Here is a 12,652-nt window from a genome sequence, read left to right on the forward strand (position 1 = left end):
TTCATAAGGGATGCCAGCGACAATCTGCTCACCAGTCCACATGAATACCTTGAGCAGCTTCTGCATTAAGAAAACCATACAGAAGCTATACTGCCTCAGACATACTTCTCAACTTTACAGATTTTTGCAGAATTTCCAGAGTTTGCCTTTTATTTTTGATCAGTACTTCATAAAATTTTTAATTTTCTGGCAGATCACTGAAGATCAGTGTCACTAAATGATGTCATACATTTCAGTTTCAGGCTTCATATCCTTCAGAAAATGCATGCTAACACAAATCCTGTTATTCTAGCAGCTTTCTAAGGTTTTAAGAGCAGTATTTAAAATCTGTCCCACATTTTGGGCATTTGTTCCCTCATTGTTTTAGGCTTTTTCCAGACTTGTGAGGGTGACTGATAAATGAATATGCAGAGTAGTATAATGTAAGATGAGATATTCATAGTATGGATTCAGATCAGGGTGCAGCACAATCACCCTAATGTTTGCAGTAAGACAGATAGTTGAGAAGAAGCTAGAGATGATGAAGAATGCAAGCTGGGCATTCCTAGACTTGGAGAAAGCATATGACAAGGTTCCAAGGCAGCTGGTTTGTGCAGTCCTGCAGTGTTTCAAAGTCTCATAAACATTGGTAGAACTAGTGCAGGCTATGTGCAAAGACCCAATGACGCAGGTACTATTGTTCAGACTCAAAGACCAGTTCCAGTGGTTGTGGGTGGGCATCATGGTTTAGCTCTGAGACCACTGCTGTTCATACTGGTGAAGGACTATATCAACAAACAGCTATGGATAGGACAGATCACCAAAGCTGCTGTATGCAGATGATGTCGCACTACAAGCAGTCTATAAACAGCAGCTAGCGCCAATGATAGGGGGCTGGAATGCAAAACTAAAAGGCACAGGGGATGAAACTGAGAGCAGAAAACAGAGTTGTAAGGCAGCAAATGGGGAAATCAGGAGACGCTGAGAATTGACATACAAGGGAAAATAATGGAAAAGGTTAACAGCTTCAAGTATCTGGGAAGGGTTTGTTGAGGAAAAAGCGAAGTGTGAATGAAGAGGTCAAAGCAAGAATTAAAGGAGCTGAAACCACCTGGTGCTGAGTGTCATGGGTAGTGTGCAAGAAAAGAATGACAAAGAAGTCAAAAGGTATGCTGTGCAAAACAGTGGTGTGACTGATGTGATGATATGAGGTAGTACCTTCTGTGCCAGAAAGATTAGGGGCCGGGTATGTGTGACATATGTCAGCATAACTAGCAGAGTTTTGTAAAGAATATTATGTCATTTGACTGTCACACTAATTTCTACAGATGATTGTGTTAAAAATGTAATTGTAAAGTTGTTTGTGATAAAAATCCATCAACAGTGGGCCCTGCTGGACAGAAAAGAGATATACATGTATGTCAGTATTATTATAACTGATTAAATGCATATGTTTTAACAGAATTTTGGAAGGGAAGAGGTTAATCTCAGTCCAGCTAATTTTGAAAATAGGTTGAGAATTAAATTGGTTGGTTTAGGCTATACATATTTTATCTTGCAAGTCTGATTGCAGCCAGAGACAAAAATGTCTGGGAAAACCAGGACTAGGAGTCTTATTGTATTGCCCTTATTGATGAACTAATTGCTACCATGGAAGGGTGGAAGTGTTTGAAACTGCTTTACAGCTTTCATGTGCTGCAACAGATCTTACCAAAGCTCTGTGTGTGTATTGTACCAGAGACAGGTGACCACATGTGATGTCATTCTATAACCAGCTCTGAAATGATTCTTTAAATATTAGGGAGAGATATAATCATAACCTGACAGGAAAGATCTCTTACAATCATCTCGCACAACCTCACACTTCATCTTGCCTTGCTATAGTAAGCTACTTAACTAGGAAACAGTAACGTTTTAGTCAGTCAGAAAAATATAGTGAGATTAATTAAGTATTGTTTTTTTTTTTTTTGTTTGGCATCTGTGTGAATGTATCCAACTGTGTTATTTTTTTATATCTCCTGTGATTGAAACTCTGGTGTTTATTGTAACTTGATTTTCAAAAATATAAAAAATAAAAAACATACAATATGCTGGTTGCATAATTGTGCACACCCTTAAACTAATACTTGTTGTGTATGCACACCCTTAAACTAATACTTTCTTGATGCACCTTTTGATTTAATTACAGCGTTCAGTCTTCTTGGGTAGGAGTCTATCAGCATGGCACATCTTGACTTGGTAATATTTGCCCACTCTTCCTTGCAAAAGTACTCCAAATCTGTCAGATTGCAAGGGCATCTGTTGTGCACAGCTCTCTTCAGGTTATCTCACAGATTTTCTATTGGATTTAGGTCTGGGCTGTGGCTAGGCCATTCCAAATCTTTAATTTTCTTCTGGTGAAGCCATTCTTTTGTTGATTTGAATGTATGCTTGGGGTCGTTGTCATGTTGAAAGGTGAAATTCCTCTTCATCTTCAGCTTTCTAGCAGATGCCTGAAGGTTTTGGGCCAAAAGTGACTTATATTTGGAACTGTTCATAATTCCCTCCACCTTGACTAAAGCCCCAGTTTCAGCTGAAGAAAAGCAACCCCAAAGCATGATACTGCCATAGGGATGATGTTCTTTTGGTGATGCGAAGTGTTGTTTTTGCGCCAAACGTACCTTTTGGAATTGTGGCCAAAAAGTTCAACCTTGGTCTCATCAGACCATAACACATTTTCCCACATGCTTTTGGGAGTCTTGATGTATAGTTTTGCAAATTTTAGCCTGGCCTGGATGTTTTTCTGTGTAAGAAAAGGCTTCTGTCTTGCAACACTACCCCATAGTCCAGACATATGGAGAATGCTAGAGATTGTTTTCACATGTAGTACACAACCAGTACTTGCTAGAAATTTCTGCAGCACCTTCAGTGTTGCTGTGGGTCTCTTTGCAGCCTCCCTGACCAGATCTTGTCTTGTCTTTTCATCAATTTTGGAGGGATGTCCAATTCTTTGCAACGTCACTGTTGTCCCATATTTTCTCCAATTTTTGATGAGTCTTCACTGTGTTCCATGGTATATCCAATGCTGTGGACATTTTTTTGTACCCTTCTCCTGAATGATACCTTTCAACAAAGAAATCCCTTTGATGCTTTGTAAGCTCTCTGCGAACCACGGCTTTTGCTGTACAGACAACTAAGTAAATGTCAGGAAAATCCTAATAGGACAGCTGAACTTTATTTTGGGTTAATCAGAGTCTCTTTAATTGATGGCAGGTGTGTACACAAGAAGACTGAATGTTGTAATTAAATCAAAAGGTGCTTCAACAAAGTATCAGTTTAAGGGTGTGCACAAACAACAAAGTATTAGTTTAATGGTGTGCATATTTATGCAACCAGCATATTGTACGTTTTTTTTATTTTTTTATATTTTGTCCCCTAACAGATTTGTTTGTTTTTCAATTGAATTGTACAGGTTATGGGTCATATTAAAGGTGGGAAAAGTTTTGTAATGATTTACTGTGGTCTAATTTTTTTATATCACAAAAACCTGGCATTTTAACAGGGGTGTGGAAACGATTTATATCCACTGTAGGTGTGCGATTGTATAATTTGTTATTAATAAAAAAATAAAACATGTCAAGTTTAGAAAGCTGTCTCTCAGAAGAAGCATGTAATTATGTATGGTGGGAACAGGGCAGAATGTCTTATCAGGGAAAACCTAACTTACTGTACTGTTGTATGCTACAAACACTTATTAGGTACAGGCATACCAACACACTGTCTCTGAATTTTTCAAATTATCAAATTTCCTTGATTTTATCTTATAGATTCATAGATACATAGTCTGTTACTAGGTAAATAACCTGGGGGGGGGGGGGGGGGGCTTTCCAAACCTAGCCAAATTTTCCCAAAAAATAATGATGTCCTGTATCCAAATAGGACATTGAGGACCTGCCATTTAGAAGTGATCTCTGTCCATAAGGGACATGCGTGCTGGGTACCAGGCCTGGTATAAACTTCCTATTCCTCATCCACTGGTTTAGCTTGCACTTAAACTGGGTAATAGACTTTACCATCTGGTTTTCTGGCACACTGATGAAGATTGCAGTTAAAGAATAATGCGAGACACTTTAGTTCAGACTTTATATCCTTTGGAAAACTTTTACCAACTCTATTCAACTCTTGTAATCCCCAACATGACATCACCTTGCCAACAAGCATCACATAAACAGAGGCAGAACACATAGTCTGTGAAAAAAGTGATTTTTGTTTAATTTTTTTATATTTTAAAAGCTATTTATTACACCAGTGCCAACAAGTATAGAGAGGCGAGGAACAAAATTATATCACACACATTCTAGTACAACAGTATCCATATGATCACTAAGAGGCAGAGTTGCCAAATAATGATGGTCAGTGCTTGTGAACTTTTAACTGTCAGTGAAGCTGCCCCACAGTGAGATATATGCACAGAAATATGTGAACCACAGACAGGCCTAGTCGGCTATGGCAACCCAAGGACAGAAGATATATGTGTGTATATATATATATATATATATATATATATATATATATATATATATATATATATATATATATATATATATATATATATATATATATATATATATATATATATATATATATATATACATATAGGGAAGTAAAGCCCCTGTATCAGAGAATTAATGTTATGTAGCAGAGCCTAAAAGATTCAAACAAACAAGAGAAAGAAATGTGTAAATATATGCTGCAAAGAATCATGCAACCATGTAAGGAAAGCATTGCTGGCCTGCAAGAAAGTTTTCTGAAAAATGTTAACTCACAACACAAAATCAATGCTCAATAACAAGAGACTTGCATGACCTTGAGGAACGCTGCCATAATGTTTCAACAGGGTCAGAATTTTCTTAAAATAGAGATGGAAAAGACATAATGGAGGCAGAGATGTAGTTGCAAAAGTCAACAGCAATTAGAGCTGCATTGAAGAGATCAACAAGATAAGGCTGAGTAAAACCTAAAAGACTTGGAGTGTACTTATTCCAAACATAAGGGAGAGAGTGGTTAACTTTATATAAAGTATTTTTTATTGATTGTTTAGCAGGTTAGTCACATTAGGCTAGCATCCTCTTTTCAGGGAAACACAAGGTTGTATTCATGCTGACAAGGAGAAAATTGGTCAGGGCATCAGAAATATTACCTTATTTTTGATAAGTACCATGGGACCTTCAAGAGTGGCCCCCAACTCAGACAGATGAAACTTTGATTTAATGTCTAATCTGAAGGATGGTACACTCAGGAGAGCAGAGCCCACATTATTCTGCACTGCAGAGTCAGTAATAGAAAATTAAGTATCTGCACAGGAAGGTAACTTTTTAGCCCTCTTTACGCATATATGTGTATTCTAATTCATAGGTTCATAGGTTCATAGGGAGGTACTAGTCTATCGGTCCAAGGGCCTAAGTAAACCTAGCCAACAAGGTTCCCTGGCTTACGTCACCCAAAAAAGTTAATCAGGATCCATTTCTTCGAAAATGGCATCTTTTTCTGTATAGGTCCTTACATTTTTCAGAATTTAGATGATTATGACATATTCTTATATGTGCTTCTGACATGAAATTTAAGAAATTCACCTAGAGAGTCCCATAAAAGAAAGCTCAAATGGTGAATCTTGACATCCACATCTAGAGCACATAACAATGGAATTAAGAACAACGATCCCTGATCATAATTCTTTGTAATGTATGGAGATTTATCTTTCCATGTAATAGCAGTTATGTAAATAAAGGTATAGGAATGTGAAGTGTTTTACACTTTTAAAAGACAAAAAAAAAACCTCTTAGTGCTCCTGTCACTTAAACGGGTTTCTATCAGTTTGTCAAAACTTCAGCAGTTCGAACACCATATCTTCAAATTGTGAAGTTCAAAAACTGATTATCACAAAGCCGCGGAACACCAAATTCTTTCTCAGGGAAAGAATTGAATGGGCTGTTTCTGTGGCTTTGCAATTTTCAGCTTTGTGGTGGAAAGTTACAGGTCAGGATCAGGTAATTGTGCGATTGTGTGGACGTTAGGGTTAGGGTGCGGGTTAGGTGAGTTAGGGTTAGGGCATGGGTGAGGTGGGTGTGCGATAGTGACAGACTTTAGGGTTAAGATGGGATAGGTGAGTTAGGGTTAGAGCGCGGGTCAGGTGAGTCTGCGATAGTGACGGACCTTAGGGATAGGGTTTGGGTTAAGGTAAGTGGATAGATAGTAGTGTATGTACAGTTTAATGTAGGGTTAGATGTAGGATTGTTAGTGTATGTGTGTGGATTGCTGTTTTTTTGGTGTGCTTGTGTTGTGTGTGTTTCTTGGAACAGCGATTTTTTTTCCCTGGGAAAAAAATCGCTGTTCTAAGCCTTCGATTGTTTTGCACTTTGAGGTTAGAAGTTCGACCATATCGTGTTCGAACTTCTGCTGTTTCAACGAAGTGATTCAGACCCACTTAAACAAGTAGCCATGTGATGAAGGAACAGCTTCAAAAGTTGGTTGGCACATCACTCTGATTTATTTACATGACTTTTTTAAAACTTTTTTAGTTTGCTTTCTGAAGAAGTTGGTGCAGAGCGCAGACGAAAAGCTTGGTTTTAAGCTTAATAAAATTCATGTTTGGTATGTTCATTTATTGGCGTTCTTTACAGACATTTTTTGGATTATTAGGAGTCCTGAATATAACCTCTGGATTACTAGGAGCTTTTTAGAGGTGCAGCGACCTGCAACGGTGGTATTTATCAGTTTGTGGCACATCACTCTTGCCAAACATGTCTGTGTGTGTGTGTGTGTGTGTGTGTGTGTGTGTGTGTGTGTGTGTGTGTGTGTGTGTGTGTGTGTGTGTGTGTGTGTGTGTGTCTAAGATAATGATGCCTAATAGCTTCTAAAGCTGTGAAAATCCTTTGGAAGCTGCTCTGTCATAAATGCTGTAATGCCTTAGGATGGGTTTAGATCTTAACAGTGCTGAAAGGTGCGTAACAGAGTTTTGTTAGGCACCTTTCATATGTCAGAAAGGTACTTAACAAAGCTTTTCACAAATTCATAGAGTAACTACAGAGCTCCAAAAATAGTGTGATATTATGATCTTGACATTGTTGTTGTTATATATGATTCTGAACCAAAACATCTGTCTCGTATATATTTTATTACATGAAAGAATAGGTTTTCATGTTCTGCTACTGAGTAATTTTATTGATGATTTATTGTTGATTTATGTTTCCATCAAGTGCTACAGTAGATGATTTGATCTTAAATCGAGGTATTTTCTTTCTTCTGAAATGACCATAGATTCTACTGTAGCATTCTGAAAGAGCCTACACTTTCAAAAAGGTTACAAACTACTCTTTCAAGTTGTCAGGTTCATACACACAAGCGCGCACCCCCCCCCCCATGCATACATACATATACACAGAATGTGTCCATTTTTCTTATGTCAGAGTTCTCAGAATCGGAACTAGCTAGCAAATTGCATTTTATGTTACCTTCCATGGTGCATGTATAACTGCTCTAAGCAGTTTGCCTGTCCCATACATTTCAGTCATGTTGGTCATGTAGCAACCCCCTCAACCCCCGGGAAAGAAAAACAGTATTTCTTTATCTATTTATTTATTTATTTTAAAGTTTCTTATATTAACAATCACATTTTAATTTTCAAAGTGCCAGGGCCCACATTTCCATTCAGGATCCTAACTCTGATTCCATTTTTGTATGTAGTGCTTTATTTAATAAGGGATACTGCATGTCTATCAATATGCAGCTTGTTACTACTTTTTGCATAGCATACATATTTGTCCTTTAGGCTGTAAAACCCATTGCTGTTTCCACATGAATCCACCCTTTGTGATGTACATCTGTCATGTGACAGTGGTGTTATTGATTACTTTCTAAACATCACTTGCTATAGTTGAGAATGAAGCCTCATTACTGCATTATTTTTCCCTGTTTTTATAGTTCATATTTTATACACATAATGATATTTTTGGCAAAGTGAAGCATAAGAATGGATTATTTAGAACATCAGTTAGGGATTATGATTAGGTTGCCAATTGTAAAGAGTACATTTTGGGCAGAATTCACGAAGCCTCCGTGTAACTCATACACGGAGGCTGCAGTTAAACGGAGTGATGTCAGTATGCTCTGCATATTCATGAGAGCATGCTGAATCACACCTAAGGCTAACACGGTCCATGTAAGACAGTAGGGGGCGTGTCCGTAGGCCGAGCCCTGTAAGCGGACACACCCCCAGAAGATTAAAAGTGCCCAAAGTAAACACGCACGCCAGAGTCCATGGAAATGTGAATAAACACAACACAACACGTCCCCACAGACTACGAACATAAAATGTACAAATGAACATCACATAATTTTTTTTTAAATTGTAAAGATGTTTGCCCGTGAGTGCGCTCGTTTGCGTGGACGTACCTGTAACGCAGTTACAGTTAGCAGTCAGTGGGAAAGCATATAAGAACTAAATATGCAAAATAAGCCAAGAAACAATAGTGTAGCGGTAGAGATGTTGGCTGAAGAGCAAGCATTCATGGTTCGAGCCCCCACAACACCAATTTTTATTTTTAGCAAAATAAGCACGAAACAAGTCCCTGACAAATATGTACACATAAAATCACATTTTATATAAAATGTAATGAAATAGCCCATTTATATTGAACAAATGTGAGGTAACAAAACAATAAAAAATGCCAGATGTGCCCATAGCTGAGCTACAGTTTAACAGGGTGAGTGTATCTGCCTGTAGGTGAGCAGTGGTTTAACTGGTTCAAAATGAGTGCCCGTAGCTGAGTAGTGGTTTAACATGCTAAATCTATGTGCCCCTAACTGAGCTGAGTGTAATATGCGTGCTGATAGCCAAATGAGGCTTAAACCAGCGTACCCCATTTGCGCAGAGCTGCGCACTGCGCAAACAAGTTAACTTTCGGGCAACGTTGAGCAAGCCGTATCAAAACTGCCTTTACACAGACACACCCCTCAGCTTGTCTAGACAGTCATAAAAAATAAAAAGTAGTGGCCAGGTTCGAATCCAGGATACTATACACCATAGTCAAAGTACTGAACCACTAAGCCATGACAGCAGTACCTATAAATGCAATAATAGCTAATATATAGGAATGAATACAAACTGGAGCATGACAATGCAGGTTTACTGAAGTTGATACAATTCCAAAATGGCCAATCACAGATATGTGCGGGAAAAACAGACTATATAAGCCCCATAGGCATGAATACACAGCATAAACGATTGTAGAACTGAACTGCAGCCAGAATGACAGGAGTAGGAGAGGGTAGTTGCTTTCGAGCACAGAGGTGGGGTGTTGCGGAGTCCAGGTACATGGTCTGGCTCCTAGTCCACAATCATGAGGCCCAACTCATGCAGGGCCATGTCCTCTGGGGAGCATACAGGGCTGAGGCGTGGGACCGGTTGGCTCAGGATCTCACCAGTGCCACAGGGATTCCAAAGACTGGTGAGCAGGTCCATCACCACCATGCAGACCTGAAGAGACACAAGCAGGACCAATAGAACCTTTGGATCCAGGAGGCCCGGCAAATGCCCAATGCCGCACTACTGAGTAAGTTACATTTAATTATGTATGTAAGAAATTAAACTAGCTGATATTATGGAGATGTGTATTCCAATATTACTTCATTTATATTACAGCTGCAGGTGTCCGTTCTGTGAACCGCAGAGCCTATGGCGATAGGCTGGTGCGGTTGCGCCACCAGGCAGGTCAGTAATCCACTCCCAGTAACTGTAAAGAAATATAAAAGTATGACAGTCAGCAAAAGAGTGCAATGTAGTCACTAAGGAATAAAATGTGCAAGTAACAGTGTGAAAGTGTTTGCAAGTATTGCTTGATTACAAAAGTGTGTTTCAGCCTGTAAGCCAAACAGAAAAATGAAAATGTCTGACATAAATTCTGAAATAAAAATGCCCCACCTGTAAGAAAATAGTACACAACCTGCAGCAGGCTGAAAAGTATAGCTGCAGAAGATGATGAAATCACATGTGTGAAATATATCCCTGTTGAAATACTGAAACATGACAGAAGTGAGACTGCTGGAAAGGATTGTAATAACTACAGGTAAAACATGTCAATAAAGCCTAGAAATAAGTACCATCCTGAATAGTAAAATGAAAACAAGTGAGAGAGTGTGAGAAAGTGTCATGAATCCATCAATACAGTAGTAATAACCCCTGAATAAAGTATACTGCAGTCAGTACAGAATGAAATGCATGTGAGAATCCAAACCAAACAGCGAAATCTGTTCAAAGTGTTGCTGCATCTGGAATGTGTATCCCAAAATCTGGATATGTTGCTCTCAGTCTGCAATATGCAGATAGTATGATTGTCTGATATACCAAACATCCACACTTGGCTATAGCTATATAAAGCAAATGTAGCAGGATGATGTAGCTGAAAAAAGCTAGATGTGAATGTGTATGAAGAACAATAAAATGTATATTGATGTTGCAGTAACAGTCCTATCACCAAGTTGAAATAGTTATCATATAGGAAACTGTAGTTAGAACAGTAGTGTGTCTATATGTGCAGCTATTAGAAATGTACAGCATATGTATTGGTATTTGAAGGTGTTAATATTATTTTCTTCACCCCACCCTATAACCACATATAACCCATTCCACGTGAAAATGGTATGTGCAATCACAATTAACACCCCTGGACGTTTGTCCTGTTGGGTCATATATATTTGGATGTCCGTTGATGCATCTGCCCTGTTCATACATCCAAACCTGATGGCGTGTTGCCATCAATCAACCCTGCATGTTGTTGGACTGTGTATTGCTGTTCAAATTATACATGTGTTATGCTTGCTGTTCAATGGTGTGAATATCTGGGTGTTTGGTTAATGGGAATACTAATGCATGCTGTTACAACTAATTGTGAATGGTATTATATGTCACTAACCCAAACTGTCATGACATAATGCAAAACATAGGACGGCAGGGAAGGCGGGTTCCAGCGGACCCACCTCTCCCACCTCAGCTGGCGAGTGCACCTGGCACTAGTGCCCAGTCTGGACCCTCCTCCGGTGGCCCTGTGCCACCTGCGGGTGGAAGCATTGCAGGGGATGGGGCTTGCCCCCCCTCTGCAAGTGTGGCTGGAGGAGAACCACCACTCACCCTCTGTAGCGTCTGGACTGTGGTGCGTAGGGAGATTCGGGACTCTGTTCTCAAGCCCCGACACCAGCTTGAGGCATGGGTGGCACAACTTATGGGCATGCCTGTTGCCCAGCCTGCACAGCCCCCAGCACAGCCCCGTCCTGCGCAGTAAAGGAACAGTGGCAACTGCCTATGGGTGGGGATATCAGTTCCACTCTTGCCATCTGTGGGCTCATGGGCTCTGGAAATCCAAACCTCTATCCCCGTCAACTGTGTAACCCCCCCACACGTGTCATACACCACCCCTGTATGCATCTTGTTTGTCTTGTCTGTTTACCTACCCAACCTACCTCCCCAGCTGTACTGACTTCCTTCACCTGACATACCACTCTCACCTGGAAAAAAAATAAATAAATAAAAGGGGCATTCTGTAACCACAAAAAAATTACGACCCATACATAGCTGTCCATTCCGCACATGTCTGCTGGACATGGAAACTATTAATTACAATTGGCTGTACAACAAGTATTATTGTTGTCCTGACACCTCTCTCAGGGGTGGAAGGTTTCAAATGTCACACCAAATTACATACATATGCTGTTGCTGATGAAGAAATGGGCATCTATGGGCCTTACCTACATCCCTCCTGCAAATCCCAAGCTTGTTTCCCTACTGTCTTACTCTCTTTGTGACCCCTTTTTCACCACTTTCCTGTCTCCCCATTTTCATTTCTTTCAAAGAAAATAGCGCAGGTGTGCGCCAGAGTAAGCACTGTTAAGTGGTTGTAAGCGGGTGTTCGTGTGTGTGTGCATGGAGCTAACCGCCAGTGCACATGCATGAGCTCCGTGCAAACCAGCACTAACCCGGTTACAACTGCTTAAAAGTGCCTTAGTCACTTTGATTGACAGGTCCTGTACTCAGTTCAAAAGCAAAATAAAATCCCACTGTCAGTCCCGAACCCAGGACCTTGGAAACAGTAGTTTGTATGACTTACCACTAAGCCATAACTCTTATACAAGAACATTGTGCTAAAATAAATATAACATGTAATAGTAGGGATGAATGTAAAGGGAATATAGGATGTGTAGTACCCAAAGCATATCATGTAGAATTACTGTCAAAACTACTGGATTCCCATAATAGTAGTGTGTGAACAGAAACAGCCATGCTAGTTGGTAGCTTGTAGGTAATAATGTCAGTTAATGTACATATATAAATGTATGTATATGTACATATATATATATAAATATATATCTATATATAGTTGTAGGTGTCATTGTGCATACACACTTACTAAAGGGAACAGGAGAGAGGAATGGAGAAATGTGAATCTACAACACAGCCTGAATCATGAGAGAGATACTAACCTTTACACTCACAGAACAGTGTCCACAGCATACCAGCATGGTCCCCGCCCTTACAATCTGAAAGGGCAACGCCTATCTCACATACCCTTTTATAGCACTGTCCTGAAATCACAGTGAGAACTGCAATCAATACACAACTGGCTGTATGCAATTAGCAAATGCT

This window comes from Protopterus annectens, chromosome 1.part0 (assembly GCF_019279795.1).
Source record: "Protopterus annectens isolate FY-2018-M chromosome 1.part0, PAN1.0, whole genome shotgun sequence".
Taxonomy (NCBI): domain Eukaryota; kingdom Metazoa; phylum Chordata; order Ceratodontiformes; family Protopteridae; genus Protopterus; species Protopterus annectens.